Genomic DNA, 19,324 nt, shown 5'->3' on the forward strand with positions numbered 1-19,324 from the left:
GGTAATCAGGGTGGAAGGGGAAAAAAGGGTAATGGAAAAAGTTAAGTAATAATAAAAATAAAAATAAAATCATGATCCAACTTTATGTAGTTTATATGAAACTCATTTCAACCACAGCAATACACACATATTGCTTCTGATCAAGATGGAGGCACAGGTACATACACTTTGCCTCCTCACACAACCAAAAGAAAGACAATAACAAATTTAAAAACAAAAAAATAACCAGAACTGCCAGAAAATTAAACTGTATGGAAGTCTGACAACCAAGAAGTGAAAGAAGAAACATTCATCCAGACTAGTAGGAGGGATGGAGACAGGCAGCCAGGGTGGCGAGGACTCATGGCAAGATGGTGGCTGGATAACTGAGGCAGGCAAGGCTGTGGCTGGCCGAGCAGGAGGTCCCACATTTGCGTATGGATAAACCAGGAGCAACAACTGTGAAGTAAGACACACCACACAACCCAGGGCTCCAGTTCAGGGAAATAAAGCCTCAACATTTCTTACTGAAAAAATCTGGGGGGGGGGTTGAAGTGGCAGGAGAAACTCCCAGCCTCACAGAAGAGTTCATTGGAGAGATCCACAGGGTCCTAGAACATACACAAAACCACCCACCCAGGAATTAGCACCAGAAGGGCCCAATTTGATTTAGAGTAGCAGAGAAAGTGACTGAAAGCCAGCAGAGAGCTGAACAAGCACCACTGTTTCCTCTTGGACCCCTCTCTCACATACAGCACCACAATGCAGTGATATAGGTTGCCCAGCCCTGATCAATACCTAAGGCTCTGCCCCTTACTATGTAACAGAAGCACAGAGACAAAAAAAAAAAAGACCCAAATAAAAGAACAGACCAAAGCTCCAAAACCAGAACTAAGTGATGAAGAGATAGCCAACCTATCAGGTGCAGAGTTCAAAACACTACACTGGTAATCAGGATGCTCACAGAATTGGTTCAGTATGGTTGCAAAATAGAGGAAAAAGTTAAGGCTATGGAAAGTGAAATAAAAGAAAATGTACAGGGAAGCAACAGTGAAGGGAAGGAAACTGGGACTAAAATAAATGCTTTGGAGAAGAAGGAAGAAATAAACATTCAAGTGGAACAGAATGAAGAAACAAGAATTCAAAAAAATGAGAGGCGTAGGAACCTCCAGGACAACTTTACACATTCCAACATCCAAATTATAGGGGGGTACCAGAAGGAGAAGAGAAAGAGCAATGAATTGAAAACTTATTTGAAAATATAATGAAGAAAACTTCATTAATCTGGAAAAGGAAATAGACTTCCAGGAAGTCCAGGAAATTCAGAGTCCCAAAAATGTTGGACCCAAGGAAGCACACACCAGGCACATCATAATTACATTACCCAAGATGAAAGATAAGGAGAGAATCTTAAAAGCAGCAAGAGGAAAGGAGACAGTTACCTACAAAGGAGTTTCCATAAGATTATCAATTGATTTGGCAAAGAAACCTTGCAGGCAAGAAGGGGCTGGAAAGAAGTATTTCAAGTCATGAAAGGCAAGGACCTACAGACAAGATTATTCTACTCACCAAAGCTATCATTTGGAATGGAAGGGCAGATAAGTGCTTCCCAGACAAGGTAAAGCAAAAGGAGTTCATCATCACCAAGCCCTTATTATATGAAATTTTAAAGGGATTTATCTAAGAAAAAGAGGATAAAAATATGAACGGTAAAATGACAACAAACTTACAACTATCAACAACCAAACCTAAAAAAAAAAACAAAAACAAATGAAAAATTAACTAAGCAAACAACTAGAACAGGAACAGATTCACAGAAATAGAGATTACATGGGGAGTTATAAGTGGTGAAGGGGAGGGGGAGAATGGGGTTGTAGTAATAGGGAATATGTAGTATAAATGTCAGGTAGAAAATATACAAGAAGAGGTTAAAAATAATATGGGAAATGGAAAAGCCAAAGAACTTGTATATATGACCCGTGGACATGAACTAAGGTGGGTGAATGCTGGTGGGAGGGAGGTGCAGGACAGAGGGGAATAAAGGGGAGAAAAAAATGGGACAATTGTAATAGTATAATCAATACAATATATTAAAAACAACAATATACATATGTCAAAAATAGGAGTGTGGAAAAGGATATATCATAGAAGCATAAGTCATTATATTATATCAGATAAAGTAGAATCCAAAGCAAATTGCTAGGGACACTGCGAGGGGTATTTTAAAACGATGCAGTCTTAAATATGTATACACCAAGGAAAAAAGTTGGAAATTTGTGAGGCAACATAGATAGAACTTTAAGAATAAACAGATGAATCCATGATTATAGGTGGAAACTTTAATACCCATCTCTCAACAATTGATAAAATACCTAGACACAAAATCAGCAAGGGCTTAGAAGACCTCAACTGCATTTTTACCAGTAGAATTTAAATGACAGTCTTTGACTGCTACACCCAATAACAACAGAATATACATCATTTTCAAGTGTCCCCAGAACACACATCAAGGTAGAACATATATATCATATGCCATAAAATCAACATCAACAAATTGGAAAAAATTTACCCAGAGTGTGTTCCCAGAGTGTGTTCCCCACTCCCGATTGAATCAACTAGAAATCAGTAACTAAAAGATGAAATGAATATTTTTAAATACTTGGAAACTAAGCAACATACTTCTAAACCATCTATGGATTATGGAGGAAGTCTCAAGCAACAGAAAAAAGAACACAACTATAGAAATAAAAATACAATATGACAAATTTGTATAACACAAAGCAGTAAGTAATGAGAGGGAAATGCACATATTAGAAGAGAGGACATATTTCAAAGCAATAATCAAAGCCCCTACCTCACACACCTAGGGAAAAAAAGAGCTGTAGCTCTTCTAAAAGCCTAAAAACTAAAGCCAGTAACAGAAAGGAAAAATAATAAAGAGAATATCAAGGATGGGGGAAGGTGAAAGGGTCAAGTCAAGGAACATGTGTTAAAGGACCCATGGACAAAGACAGTGGGGGGTTGGAGTATTGAAAGTAGAAGATGGGGAGTGGGTAGAGCAGGGGAGAGTAAGGGGGGAATGGGTATAACTGTAACTGAGCAACAATAAAAATAAAATCACTTAGGTAAGCAAAAAATAATAATGGATACAGCCATGGAGTTTAAAATAATAGATAAAATAAATAAAACAAAGCTAGTTCTTTGTAAAATGAATAGAATTGACAAACATAAAACTGACAAAAAAGAAAGGGCAAAAATTGCCAACATTAGGGATTAAAAAAATAGATATTATGATAGACCTTGTAGACATCAAAATGATAATATGTGGTGAGCTGAATGGTAGCCTCAGAGAAATCAGGTCTTTATCCCTAGGACATGTAAACGTTACTTATTTGAATAAAGTCTTTGCATATGTGATTAAATTAATATCTTGAGGTGGAGAGATTACCTTGGATCATCCAGATGTGCTCTAAATGCAATCACATCTATTTTTAAAACAGAGTAGCAAAAGGAGATGTGATACACAGAGGCGGAGTAGACATTGTGACCAAAGAAACAAGGTGGGCAATGTATCCCCAAGTCAGGTATCGTCACCAGAGTTTGAAAAAGGCACAGAATGCTTCCCTAGAGCTGCCAGAGATAGCATGGCTCTGCTAACACCTAATTTTTGTCAAGTGTTACAGATACTGAACAAATAATGTTCTCTAGAGCTGAAAAAAATAATGTTGGTTGTTTAAAGTCATTAGAGTTTGTGGTAATTTGTCATTGCATCCATAGAAAACTAACACATGTGGCCATACTATGAACAACTCACACACACAAATGTGATAACTTAAATAAAATGGATCAGCTTCTAGAAAAACACAAATGTCCTCACTTCATCCCATATGATATCAATAACTTGATTAATCCTATAATTATTAAAATATTAAAACTTTAAAACAGAAACCTCTAGGGCCAGATGGTTATACTGAGTAACTCTACGAAATATTTAAAAAATAATTAATGCCGATTCTACATTTCTTTTGTTAAAAAGGAAAAGAGAGAAAAATCCCAGTATATTTTATGAAGCTAATATTACCCTGATACCAATACCTGATAAAGAAAGTACAGAAGAAGAAAACTAAAAACCAACATTCCTCATGAATATACATGTAGACAGCTTTGGCAACATATCAGAAAACAATACATAAAAGGAATATGTAAAAGGAAATCAATACTATGACCTTTTGGGGTTTATTTGTGAATAAAAAGATTGGTAAGCATTAAAAAATTAAACAATGTAATCTACTATATTGGCATACAGATTATTATAAAATTTACATGTAAAGGCAAAAGAACTAGACTAGCAAAAGCAATTTTATTTTATTTTAGCATCTAGGTGGAATCTAGGGTCTTAGTTAAATGTTAGATTTCTTCCTTTTTTAATTTTTATTGTTGTTCAGGTACAGTTGTCTTCATTTTTCTGCCACCACTTTCCCCAGCCCCACCCACCCCTACCTCCCACCTTCCACCCTCAATTGTACCGCTTTTGTCCATGGATCCTTTATACATATTCCTTGATGACTCTTCCCCTCTTTCTCCCATTATCCCCTCCCCACTCCCTTGTGGTTACTGCCAATTTTTCTTTCTTTCAGCATCTCTGGTTATATTTTGCTTGCTTGTTTTTCTAAAGCAATTCAAAAAAAGAAGGCAAGGCAAGAGAAATCAATCTACTTAAATTCAAGCCTTATTATATAACTATAATAATAAAGATAAAGTGAAGTAACAGAGAGATGAACATATAACTTAACGGAACAGAATGAGAACCAAGAAATACATCTGCACAAATATACCAAAATATTTTCTGACAAAGATACAAAAACCAAATCAATAGATCAAAAGAACTTTTTCAACAAATGGTGCTGGAATATTTGGACATTCATAGACCACGAAAAAAAACCCAACCTCAATCCATGTCTCTCACCATATATAAAAATTAATTCAAAAAAGATCATAGACTTCATGGGACTAAATATAAAAAATCAAAGTACAAAAGTTAAAAAGACAGAATGTGTTCAGTATGTAGAGTTAGTCAAGGAAGTCTTAGAGTTGACATCAAAAGCATAATCAATAAAAGAAAAAAATAAATTGGATTTCATCAAAATTAAATAATTTTATTCTGTAAATGACCCTGTGAAGAAGATGAAAAGACAAACTACACTCCAGAAGACAATATTTAGGAACCACATATTTATCAAAAGACTTATATTTAGATTATATAAAGAATGTTCAAATTTCAACAGTAAAAACAACTATCCAATTAGAAAATGGGCAAAATATGTGAAGACATTTCATTGAAAAGGAAGTATGACTGACAAACACAGGAAATATGTTCAACATCATTAGTCATTAGAAAACTGAAAATTAAAACCATGAAATATTGTTATATACCTATTAGAACAGCTAAAATAATTTTAAATATAGTGACAACATCAAATGCTGATGAGGATGCAAGGAAATTATATCACTCCTACTCTTGCTTGCAGGAATACAAAATTATACAGATACTTTGGGCAATTTGGAAGTTTTGTTAAAACTAAACACATGACTTACCATATGGCCCAGAAATCACACTCCTGGATATTTCTTCCAAAGAAATGAAAACCTGTATTTATACAAAAGTATACATAAATTTTATAGTAATAGCTAAAAACTGAAAACAAATAATTGGTGAATGGTTAAAGTGTGGTGCAGCCATACCAAGGAAAATTTTGATTACTAGAAAGCAATGTACTAGTCATATCAGACAACGACCTAGATGAATTATCAGGAAAGTACGATGAGTGCAAAAGGCCAATATCCTAAAATTTCAGGCTGTATGGACTAATTTATATAACATTCTTGGAAAACAATATAGAACTGGAAGGAGATTAGTGCTTTCTAGAGTTATTGAGGGTCTTATACCAGGGAAAAAGTATGCTTGCTTATAAAAAGACAATGCAGAAACCTCGTGGTAATGGAAATGTCCTGTACCTTGAGTACATCAAGGTTGTGGTTGTGATAAAGCACTCTAGTTTTAGAACATATTACCATTAGAGGAACCTGGGTAAAGGGTACAGAAGCTTGTTTTGTATTATTTCTTATAATAGCATATGAATCTATAATGGTCTTAAAATAAAAAAGTTTCATTAAAAAATCCACAAAGAAACAAAGGGCTTTTTATTTTTTAAAAAAGCAATATGCATTTGGAGGATATTAAAAAACAGACAAAAAGTATTTTTTAAAATCAGCTTTTAAAACATATGAAGAATAAAATTAAAACTAAAATTATATGCTGTTAAACTTTAATGTATGACTTTCTGGACTTTTTTCTATACACCTATAAATAAAAACAAGTATTTTTGTAAAAATGGGATCATATTATGTATATAGTCTTTTGTAATCTAGATTTTCAACTGAATGTATATGATAACTATACATATGTCATGTTTAAGATTTTAATTATTTATTTGTAGAAAGAGGGGAAGAGAGAGAGAAAAAAGGGAGAGAAACATGCATGTGCAAGAGATACATTGATTGGTTGCCTCTCACTTGCCCCTAAGTGGGGATCTGGTCTGCATCACAGGCTTGTACCTAGACCAGTAATTGAACCAGTGGCCCTTTGGTTCACAGGCTGGCACTCAATCCACTGAGCCATACCAGCTAGGGTGAAACATATTTTATTTATTTATTTTTAGAGAAAGGGAAATCATGTTTAAGAGTTTTGTTTACTTCTATATCTCCAGGGCCTCAGGTCAGGCTTATTATTTAATAATTATATTTTTAGTGAATTAATAAATAAAATATTGCCAAATTATTCTAAAATGATATCAATTTAAAATTCCTACTTCCCTCAACTTGAGCATTATCATTTTATTTATTTCTTAACAATTTTCTTTTTTTTCAAAGATTTTATTTATTTTTTAGAGAGGGGGAAGGGAGGGAGAAAGAGAAGGAGAGAAACATTGGTGTGAGAAAGAAACATCAGTTGTTTGTCTCTCATATGTACCCCAATGGGCAACCAAACCCACAACCCAGGAATATGCCCTGACTAGGAATTGAACAAAAGTGAAATCTTGCCATTTGTGACAACATGGATGGATCCAAAGATTAAGTAAAATAAGCCAGACAGAGAAAGACAAATTCTTTATGGTCTCCCTTACACATGGATTCTAAAAAACAAAACAACAGCCAAGTGCTGAAAATAGCCTAAGTGCCCATTAGTAAATGAATAGATCAAAAACTGTGGTATATTTACACAATGGAATACTATACAGCAAAAAGAAAGAAGGCACTCCTACTTTTCAGAAGAGCATGGATGGAACCAGAGAGTATTATGCCAAGTGAAATAAGCCAGGTGGTGAAAGATAAATACCATATGACCTTACCTATAAATGGAATGTAATCAACAAAACAAACAAATGAACAAAATATAGTCAGAGGCATTGAAATAAAGAACAAATGGACAGTGACCAGAAAGGAGAGAGGAGTACGACAGGAAGGTAAGCGAAGGGGCAAGTAAAGGAACATGTATAGAGAACCCATGGGCATGTACAATGGGGTGAGGATTGACTGGGGAGGCAGGGCTAGGGAGAGCAATGGGATATAATGTGGGACAACTGTAATTGAACAATAATAAATAATGAAAAAAGAACAAATGAGCAAATGAAACAAAACAGCCTCATAGAAACAGAGACCAAAGGGATGGTTACCAGAAATGAGGGTGTGGGAGGATGGGTAAAAAAGGCGAAGGGGACCATAGCCAATAATATTGTGATCAGTTTACATGGTGACAGATAATTACTAGCATTAGTGGGGTAAACACAATGTTGTATAACAACTATACTTAAATTTTAAAAATCCTAGCTCATCGAGGCAAAACATATTGTTAAAATCAGTATTTTTTTTAACTAATTAGATGGAGTACTTTTTCAAATGTTAAATGCTCATTTTTGTTTTTTGTTTATGGATATTGCCACTGTTCCTATTTGGTAAATATTCTAGACTTTATGTGATATGCCCTTACATCTTTTTAATCGATATTGTAAATATTTTTCCAAGCTTATATTTGTATTTTTTTAGTTTTATTTAGTTATTTTTCAAGTACAGTTTTTTGTCTATTTCTCCCATCCCAGCCCCCTCTGCCCCGTCTCCCCACCGCCCTCCCATTCCCCCCCCCAGTTCTCATTCCTGTGTCTTTCATACTTGTTCCTCAAAATCCCTCCCCATTTTTCCCCTTAAATTCCCTTCCCTCTCCCCTCTGGTCACTGCCCACTTGTTCTCTATTTCAGTGTCTTTGTTTTTATTCTGTTTGCTTGTTTGTTTTGTTGTTTAGCTTCCTGTTAAAGGTGAGATCATATGGTATTTGTCTTTGCCAATGATACCTCAGACAAAGGTTTAATCTCCAAAATATACAAAGAACTTACACGACTCCACTCTAGGAAGACATCTAACCCAATTGAAAAATGGGAAAAGGACTTGAACAGACACTTCTCCAAAGAGGACATACAGAATATACAGAGGCACATGAAGAGATGCTCAATATCGTTAGCTATCAGAGAGATGAAAATTAAAACCACAATGAAATACCACTTTACACCAGTCAGGATGGCTATCATAAACAAAGCAACAAACAACAAATGTTGGAGAGGTTGTGGGGAAAAGGGGTCCTTAGTTCACTGTTGGTGGGATTGCAGACTGGTACAACCATTATGGAAAACAGTATGGAATTTTCTCAGAAAACTAAAAATCAACCTGCCTTTTGACCCAGCAATTCCACTGCTAGGATTATATCCCGAGAATCCTAAAACAACAATTTTAAAGAACCTATGCACCACAATGTTCATAGCAGCACAATTTACAATAGCCAAGAGTTGGAAGCAACCTAGATGCCCATCAGTAAATGAATGGATCCAAAAATATTGGTACATATACACAATGGAATTCTATGCAGCAGAGAGAAAGAAGGAGCTACTACCCTTTGCAACAACATGGATGGAACTGGAAAGCATTATGCTGAGCGAAAATATTTGTATTTTTAATGTTATATATACACATGTATTTTATATGTTGAAAAATACATACTATCATACTTAGGAAATTGTATCTGTAATTATGGCCTTATATTGTTTTAAATGAATATTTGTATATATTTCTTAAGTCTAAAAATTTTAAAGCTTCCCTCACAATGATAAATACTCCTCTCTTGGAAAGCACCTAGATGCAGTTTTATGCACAAAACTTTTTTTTAGGTTAGTGTGCTTTTAAATTAGTGTCCAAGATTATAGATAATAAAGTTCTTATAAGTATCATAGAAATCAGGGTGTCCACTGGGATTATTTTTAATCTCAGGAGGACTGTCATCAAATTCAATTGCCAACTGAAATCTGAATCTTTATAAAAGGGATACAAATTGCCTTTGGAAATATAGTCACATCGTTTAAAGCACATATATTTTTCTTTAATCTTTTAAATTTTGTTCAATGAAACCTCTGGGCCATACAATCACTGGAGATATGAATTTAAGAGAATTGATCTTAGTTAAAGAGAAAAATTATGAATTCAAACTCTTCTCTTACTCATAATCCAGTATTATTCAAAGTGTGGTCCACCCACCATCTCCGTCAGAAATTTCTTGTATGCCCATATTTGGGGGACCACTAAATCTTCAGAGATCCTCAGGGTAGAGACTAGGATTCTTCATTTTTAACAAATCCCCCAGATATTCTTATTGAAAACTAAAAGTTGGAGAAGCATTGCCATGAATCAGTATAGCCAAATGGCAAACTATTGCCTATGTAAAACTTTGTCTGTCGGATTTCTTTCCTGACTAGATAATAATTAGCTTATTCCTTGGTCCTCATCATAGGGAGATGAGCATAAAATGGAGGTTAAAGTGGTCACTTCTTTTATAAACACCTTCTCCTTGTCAATACTGTGGCCATTCAAAACACCACACTGATATAATGAGATCAAGGAATCATGAAGGCTGAGGTGAAATGAGAATCTATGTCATTACTGAAAAGATTGGCACACCCAGTGTGTAATTGTAGGTCTGGAGTAGTGGAAAGAAATGTCAAAACTGGGGGTGAAGGTGTTGGTGGGAAGAGTGGAGAGAGTGAAGAATGAGGATTCTGTACTTTACTACAGGAAGAAGATAATAATTGTAAACCATTTTTGAGAAGGGCCCCTGCAAATTCAGGCCATTTATCAATAGAATTTTGAAAAATGAGTGGTCTTGTCAAGGAAAAAAATGCATGCGTATGTTGTGTATGTATGTTTATTGGAAGTACAGAGCAGGGTGGTAAAAATATCAGGCAGAACAAGATAATATCTAAATAATTTTACTTTGGCTCCCTTTCCCCTCACTAGCTGAGATGGCTTAGCAGGTGGCCCTATTACCAAAAAACCCTACCCTTCTCCTCATTGGAATGTTCCAAAGCAATCTGAATTATCTTCATTCTGAAGTCTAATTACTCCCTAGAAAGAAATGATCATCAGTCTTCTCCTTGGCAGAACTGTGAGGCTGAGGATGAGGTGAGATGGATATGGATAGGCAATATTAGTAACAAACCTTAAGGAGAAACTTAAAATCTCATCACTTCTGGACCTCATTCCTTTTTCTTTTTAAGGTATAATTGTGATATAACATGGTATTAGTTTTAGATATATAACATAATTATTTGATATATGTACATGTTGTAAAGTGATTAACTCAGTAAGTTTAATTAACATCTATCACCATACATAATTATGATTTTCTTGCAGTGAGAACTTTTAAGCTTTATTCTCAAAAATTTTTGTTTATTGTTGTTCAGTTATAGTTGCCCCACCTTTTTCCCCATTGCTCACCCCTACCCTGTCCTCTGTTCCCACAATCAATCCCCCACACTGTGCATACTCATGAGTCTTCTGTTCATGTTCTTTTGCTTGCTTGTCCCCCTTATTTCCCATGTTACCCATTTTCCCCCTCCCCTCTGGTGGTTAACAATTTTCAAATATGCAATACAATGTTGCTAACTATAGTTACCATGCTGTACAGTACATCCCTAGGACTTATTTATCTTATAACTGGAATTTTGCATCTTTTGACTACCTTTACCTTTTTCATTCTTCATCTTTATTTTACTTCATCCTTCATTTATCCTTCATTATTAACAAGAGAGTTCTATATATTCTTAGGAACAGAATGAAATTCCTAAACTACAGAAGGGCTTTGGTGGAAGATGGCTGAGGGAACTGGGCTGGGGAGACAGCACTATTTTTCTTTTAATTTTGGATCTACTCATTCTGCAATTTTTAAAAATTTACTCATTATCAGGGATATTCTTTTTTCTCGAAGAAATGGGCCCCTGGATGTCTCCTTTTCAAAAAAACCCCATGACCCAGCATCAAGAAGTAGCCAGAGTGAGGTTCAAGAGAAAGGATTACAAGGCAAACTGCTTGGATAGCTTCTTGATCATGACATGTCATGAACTAGACTGGCCATGAAGGTCATATAGTTCTGCGACCATTTGGGAGAACAGACTGGCTCTTGAAAACTGAGTACTGGTCAATGGCTAAAAAACACATTGTCCAATGTATACTCAGGGTAGTAAGGGTACATTACCTCATGTGGCCATTTAAGGATTGAAGGCATTAGGGTCCTAAGCATCCCATTGCCATCTCGAGATACAACTGATGGGGTTTGTGAGGGGCTATGGGACAACATGTACAGAGTATAATAAGTAAACCCTATGATTATTTTACCTGATATTCTTGTAGCTTTTATGTAAACTGAGCCAGCTGCCTCAAACAGCAGTGATAACACATTCCAGAAGGGGGAATGTTACTTCAGAAAAGCACTAGGATAGGAGAAAGTGTATTCCTGTGAACATGTTCAAATTTTCTCAGAGACGGTAAATACAGAGAAACTCACAGTCTGAGAAACTTCTCTTGATTGACAGCATCTTATCCTAGACTCTATGCTTCAGACATGTTTCCTGATGTCTCAATACCACCTGACCATGATGCTGAAGATCATAGACTACAGAACTATATATTCCCATGACTCTCAATAACATCTGACTGGCTTTTGTGTTTAGTCCATGAGTAGGTGGCAGTGAGGACATGACACTTATTGGTTAGCTGGATACTTTGAGAATCTGCCTTTCTGCTATAGTGGATAGATGAATGTTTATGTAAGAAAATGTCCCCCTCTTAAGAGTCCATTCTCTATTTTTCTATTGTCTATCTATTTATCTATAATATTTCTCTAAATTCCTCCTATTATAATACCATTCTCTTTGAGTTTCTATCAATAAATTAAGGCTTGGAAGATTATCATATAAATTATATAGATATATATTATATAGTATTATATAGGCATATTATGAAATAAATTATAAGATTAGAATCCAGGAGCTTCATAAATTTAAGCAGTTTTTAATTAGGTTGCACAGCTCGGTAAAGTGGAAACATGGAGCTGGTCCCAGACCTTCTGGCTCCAAGGGATTGTGTTCAACAGACATGACAATTCTATTTTCATAGTGTCTGGAACATTGCAGGTGCTCGTATTGTAGAGTAAATGGATAAATGTCTAGAAGTCTTTGGGTCATGACCTGATTACCTCATTTTTTGTCTTTGTTTTGATCTGCTATGTCAGTGTAAGCAGGTACTCAATTTTTCTTATGACAAAGACCCTCAGTCACCTTTTGCCCCCTTGGAAACTTTCTACAGTTTCTCCATCAAGCTCCTCACTTTTCCTGCAAAGGAGCAAATGTTTTTTTGGAACAGTATGAAAAGCAACAATGCTCATAGATTCTGGCAGAAAATTAGTGGTAGTGAAAATTAGCTCAGCACAGCTGGGCATGGTTGCACCTCCTCCCAAGAAGCAGTAAAGTGAGGGACTACAGGGAGTCATAAAGATGTAATGATGGCTAATGGTGAGAAAACGATAGGTGTGAAGACCATAAATCAATCAGAACACAGGAAATGCTTGAGCTCCTCTGAGCATTGTTCATGATTGTGCGTCTCTTACAAATTATTATATTTTATTGCTGAAGGGGAAGTATGGCAATTTGTTTCAGAAGGTTAAGATATTTGCAGGTTGGCAAATAGGAAAGTATAAGGCAAAATAGGAAAATATATAGGTTCCAGAGCTTCAGGATAATTCTTGTTTGGTCTGGGGTTTATTCCCTATTTTAGGTATTTGGCAAAAATTCTAGCCTTGATCTATTTCCTATACACAATGAACAATGAGGCACAATATTTAAGATAAAAAGAGACTAGAGTTTACTCAAATGTTCAGACAATTGCTGTTGCATTTTCTAGTTCATTCAATAGTACTAATAATTCCATTGTCATAATAATGGTTTTAGTCCTCCCTGTACTTGCAAAATTCTTTTGTTTCAAATCTTTACCTTTTAGGAAGAATCAAAATAGACAGTTTGAATATAAGCACAGAACACTTCAAAGTTGAAAATTTCTTCAACCCTTTTAATAGTTTCCTCTGGAGCAGAAATGATTGGCAACAATGATGTGCAGCAAAAAATCCATGAGTCACTTGAAGCAGATTCAGGTACAGTCCCTTCTATCCATTCTTTCATTGAAATATTAAACAATGAGTTAGCTCAGCCTGTAAGCAGACATTTCTAATGTGAACTTTGTAAGCATGACATGTTATGTTTGTAGAAATAATATAAAACATTCTGGAAGAAGAAGCACACATCTTGAGGCAATTTATTTGAGAATAATGGTTCACAGTTATGGCTTATTATTTCCAAAACAAAATGCTTTTTTGGAAGTATATGGTGACAGTCAGAGGCTTCAGGACTATGATGAGACATTTCCCAAGGGACACCTGAGAGATGCTTACATATGAAATTATAACAACTACCTTTTTATAGTTGAAAATGATGCTGAGATGTGTATGAGAGACTCCAGTAAAGCTTTCTTTGTGCTCTCTGCCTAGGTAGAAGTCTTTTCTGAGATGTGGTTCTCTGTGTTCCTAGAAGAAGTGGCCTACTGAACAAACTGTCACAGAGATTAGAATGTCAAGAAGGGACTTTTGGGGATAATTACATAACTCTTCCAGTTGCTATAGTAATCTACTGGTTTTCAGACAGAGGCATATTGGACAATAGTTCTCTGTCCTCAAAGTACCAAAACACAATATCTGCTACAGTTTACTTTAAGGGAGTGTGGAAATGATCTGCAATTATGGATGTTAAGACTAGAGATACAGCAGGGTCATGACTCAGAGAAAAGGTCCTTGGCTTATTTTACAAACAAAGTAGAAAAGAAGAGCAAACTTATTCTAAAAAGAACAATTAGGCAGCAGTTTCTACAAAATCACTCTCTCACAGCAATAATGGGTAGGGGGACCAGCCCTGATACTTCTGGCAAACATTGCTCCAGAGATGGCCTTTTCATTTTTACTAGCCCTAACTTCTGCACTTGAACTCAGAATCATTTTGTTCTGTCAACTTGCTTTGTCTTGACCCTTTTTCTTGCCTAAGCATTTAGCCTAAACCATACCAAGAATATTATACCATTCCCAGTGACCACACATCTTCCTTTAAGTTAGATGAAGCAATGGCTCATCCTAGTCCTGGGCTTTTTTCTGTTTTCTGTCTTATTACTTACATTTCTACCCTGTTATTACCAAAGATAAGCATAAATAAAATTCAAAAAGAGTGCTGAGATTTTTCACTACTAGACTTCTGATTTTAGACTCTAAATTGCTCTAGGAAGAGACCTTCTGATCACACTATTATGGAGTAGTACTGCAGATACTTCTGCACACATCTGGGCAGAGAAGTTCCAAGGGTAAATGACTTCCAGGGTGGTGAGGACCGAATGAGTGCTCCCTGTCTCTTCCAATGAGTGTCTACTTTAAAAGTTCAACAGATATTTGGTCTCCTTGCTTGTCATTCACTCACTGAGGATGTTGGAGTTTGGAGTTAGAAAACATATTGTGACATGACACAAGAAAACATATTGTGACATGACACAGAGAACGCACTTGCCACTTAACTATTATTTGCGTAAAACTCACATGTGGAATGGTTGGTCTACTATTCTGAGACTGGGAATAGAGTGCAAATCTCTGAGGTGCTTCATGGATCTAATGATGTGTACATCTTCCCTCACAGAGGGATGTGGTTTTACTAGAAGTTGTAATTAATTACTCAAGGACTTACCTGAAATGTGGATGAAATCAAAGAGTGAGAGCTAAATAAGGAAATTTTCAAATGAAAAAGTCTTATCTTAGGTAATTAAGGGTTTCTAGTTATTGACTCATTATTCAAATGACCAGATAGGAGGTGTCAGGAAAAAAAAAAACTCTACCCCTTCTTTAATTGATACACAAATGCCTTACTTGTGGTATTTACTTAGAAAGAAATAACTACCTAATATTTTCATCAAAGTGTAGTTGTCATGTTTTAACACATGACAAGATCAGAGGAGAGAAGATGGTGGCAAAGTAGGTGGAAGCTGAGCCCACTTTCTCATGCACCCAGCTGGGACACTGAGCTAATTTTCCAAAGGACAAAGTGAACAGCCAACAGAATCTTAGCTAATATGAAGCTTGGAAGCCAAAGTGTGCAGAGGATCCTTCCAAATGGGCAGTGAAGAGGTTTCATAGGAGGATGGCAAAAGACCCCAGTTGGGCAAAGTCCCAGGACATGGCACCAGAAGCCCAGGCTGCTGCAGGGAGAACATCAGAGGAGAGATGGGTCAGTGATAGCAGCCTAGTGGCTCACAGACCCAAACCAGAAGAGACTTGAATGTGTAAACTTACTGGAAGGGGGTCGGGGAGGAGGGAGGCACACAGGCACACACAGCTAGTGGAACACCCATACTTGGGTGGCAGTTGCTGGACAGGACAGTGCCGCAGGGCGGGGGCAGACACTGGTGGTACCTGGAGCTGATAGAAGAGGTGGACTGTGTCTGGCTTTGTCTGAGATAGACTCTGGAGGTAACAGAGAGTTGGAGTGTGTGGAAAACCCGGCAGTGGCTCAGAGTGGCAGTGCTGCCCAAAGAGACTTTTTTCAAAAGGGGAACTGAGGTGCACTAGACAGGGACATTTCACATGCAGTTGCCTGACCATCAAGGAAGGACAATTGTGGGTGTGATTTGCTTCCACTCAGTGTACCTCATGGATTGATGAAAACGGTGCAAAGTGAGGTGATTTATCGCTCTAGCACAGCTATGGAGAGTGTAGACTGTGCAGTGCTCTGAGGGGGTAGGCTGGAAAGTGGGCACCTGCGATTGTTGTAGCCCAGACGAAGCCCTATTCCTTGCCAAACCATCAGAAAGGAAAAAGCAGAGCCCAGCACCCCACTGCTTGCAGGAGCCTGGAAGATATGCAAAACCAGCTAGGTAGGCTTAACAACCACAAGGGCCTTTTTTTTTCTTTTTTCAAGAGTTAGAGAGTAAGACCTAGAGCTGAGACAAAACCAGAGACAGATCCAGGGAGAAGTAAAAAGATGAACATCAAGAGCTGGGATAAATTTCACTTTGTTCTTCATCAGAACTTGCATGTTTTTTTTAATTTATTTTTCTTCTTTTTGTTTATTTAGTGTTTTTGTTTTGTTTTGTATTTCTCCCTTTCATATTGCATTTTAATTTTTCTTCTTTCAATTCACTTATATTCCAAATAATTCACTATTCTAGGTCTTTTACTTTTTATTCAGATTATATGTATTTTTTATCATATTATTGTTATTCCAAATCCCACATAGCTCCCTTCCCTGGTCTTAATTCATTTTGCCATCTTCTTGGGCTTTATTACTGTTGTGGTTAACTTTATTTTCTGTAATACTAAGCTATGTTTCTATCCCTTATTCTCACTATTTCTCCTAAATCTAAGCTCACATAAGAATACTTCTTTCTTTTTTTCTTAAACATTTTTTTCCTTTTTTTTAAGATTATATTTATTTATCTTTAGAGGGGAAGAGAAGGAGAGAGGGAGAGAAACATCAGTGTATGAACATCAATGTATGGTTGCCTTTTGTGCATCCCCTGCTGGGAACTGGCCTGCAGGGAACTGGCCTGCAACCCAGGCATGTGCCCTGACTGGGAATCAAATTGTGATTGTCTGGTTTGCAGGCCCGCACTCAATCCACTGAGCTACACCAGCCAGGGCGAGAATACTTCTTTCTTAAGTCAGCTTTGCATTCTTTCCCACTATTAAAAGAGTCTTATTTCTTTTCTACCTTTTATAAAAAATGGCTAGTTGGGCAAAATACCACAGTCATCACTGTATTATTCACTGGAACTCCAATTTGTTTGTACTTTAAATCCCAAAGAATACTCTCAACCTGTCTTACTCCATCTCATCTTCTACCTACCCTGATCAGTTGAATAAGAAATTTTATTTCATTTTTTCTTTTTCTTTCCCCCCAAACCTGTGCATTACTCCTTACTCTTATTAGTTTGCTTCCTCTACCCTCTCAAAATCATTTTTTAATGGTAGATGTCTCACATTCACTTTTTGCTTTTGTACAATATTTTTATTCCTGTTCTGCATTTACTAAACTGCATTAAGCTATCTTTGTTATTGAACCTGCTGTGGTTTTTCTGCAATTTCGCTCTCATTGATCCAATACCTTTTTAATTTTACTTCAAACCACATAGCATACTCTTTGTTCTTCTTACACCATTGTTCCCAATGCCCTTTCATGCTTTATTTACCTTTTAAACTTTGTTCTCTCCCTTTCTTTGCCTCAGTTCTATTCCTACTCTTATCAATTCTCATCCCTTTTACCAGTTAATAACATTTTCCCCTCCCTTATTTATCCCATATTTCCTTTGTCAAATTGTATAATATCCAAAATCTCTTGTCATCTTTACTAATCTTTCCTCAATTTTGATTGAGATTGTTGATGTGGCAGGGGGTTATTTTTGCTGCATAGGTTTGGTTGCCTTGTTAACCAACACCTATATAATAGCATACAAGACAAAGTGGGAGTTGTGACTACCACTAAGCTCACTAGAGGGTAGAAGCCAACAACAAAGAAACCACCAAAATGAAAAGCTCAAGTATAGCAAAAGAACCCATTCAAACAGAAGAAAGGGCAACCCTAGGCTTCCAGACAAGGAGGTCAAAGAGACTGCACCACTGACACCACAGAACTTCTACCACAGAGGTCCACCCACAAAGACAGCAGGAAAAGCAGAACATCTTTTTTTGTTTCTGGATGCAGAAACAAAAAACAGTCACTGAAAATGGGAAGACAAAGATAGAAACCACAATCAAAAGGAAAGAAACAATCCCCAGTAAATGAACTAAATAATATGGAGGCAAGAAAACGATTAGAAATAGAAATTTTAAAGAGTGGTTATAAGGATGGACAAGGAACTCAATGGCAACTACCAATAACTGAGTAGGAACTACAATAGTATGGAAAAGGATATAGGAGCTATAAACAAAGACCAGAAAGACATGAAGAATACAATAACTGGAATGAAAACATACATTTTTATTAGAAGAAATTAGAAACAGGCTGGATGAAGCAGAAGACCAAATAGGTGAGCTGGAAGACAAGGTGGAACAAAATACTCATGCAGAGCAGATGCACCAGAAAAGACTAAAAAATATGAAGATAGCTTAAGGGAAGTGCAAGACAATATGAAATGCAACAACATTCCTATCATAAGAATATGAAAAAAGAAACAACAATAAAAGGAGAGAGAGAGATAAAAAACCTTTTTCAAAAAATAATGACAGAAAACTTCTGTAACCTGGAAAGGGAAAAAGCATTCAAGTTTGGGAAGCACAGAGGGTTTCAATCAAGATCAACCCAAAGAGGCCTACTCCAAGACACATAATAATTAAAATGCCAAATTTTAAAGACAAAGAGAGAATCTTCAAGGCAGCAAGGGAGAAACAGGAAGTAACATACAAAGGAGCCTTGATAAGGCTAGTAGCTGACTTCTCAACAGAAACACTACAAGCCAGAAGGGAACAGCAAGACATATTGCAAGTAATGAAAGGCAAAGGCCTCCGACCAAGACTACCCTACCCATCAAGGCTTTCAATTAAAATGGAAGGTGAAATAAGGAGTTTCCCAGACAAAAGAAGGCTGAAAAATACACCTCCACCAAACCAGCACTGCAAGATGTGTAAAGCAACTGCTTTAAGAAGAGAAAGAAAAAGAGTGAGAGAGAGAGGAACACAGATACAAAGGGGGTAAAATGGCAATGAATAAGCACATATGGATAATAACCTTAAATGTAAATGGATTAAATGTTCCAATCAAAAGATATAGGGTAGTTGAATGGATAGGAAAATTCACATATATGTTGCCTACAAGAGACCCAGCTCAGAACAAAAGAC

The sequence above is a fragment of the Artibeus jamaicensis genome, unplaced genomic scaffold, assembly GCF_021234435.1.
Source record: "Artibeus jamaicensis isolate MK-2021 breed Jamaican fruit bat unplaced genomic scaffold, CSHL_Jam_final contig_332, whole genome shotgun sequence".
In the NCBI taxonomy this organism is placed as follows: Eukaryota; Metazoa; Chordata; class Mammalia; order Chiroptera; family Phyllostomidae; genus Artibeus; species Artibeus jamaicensis.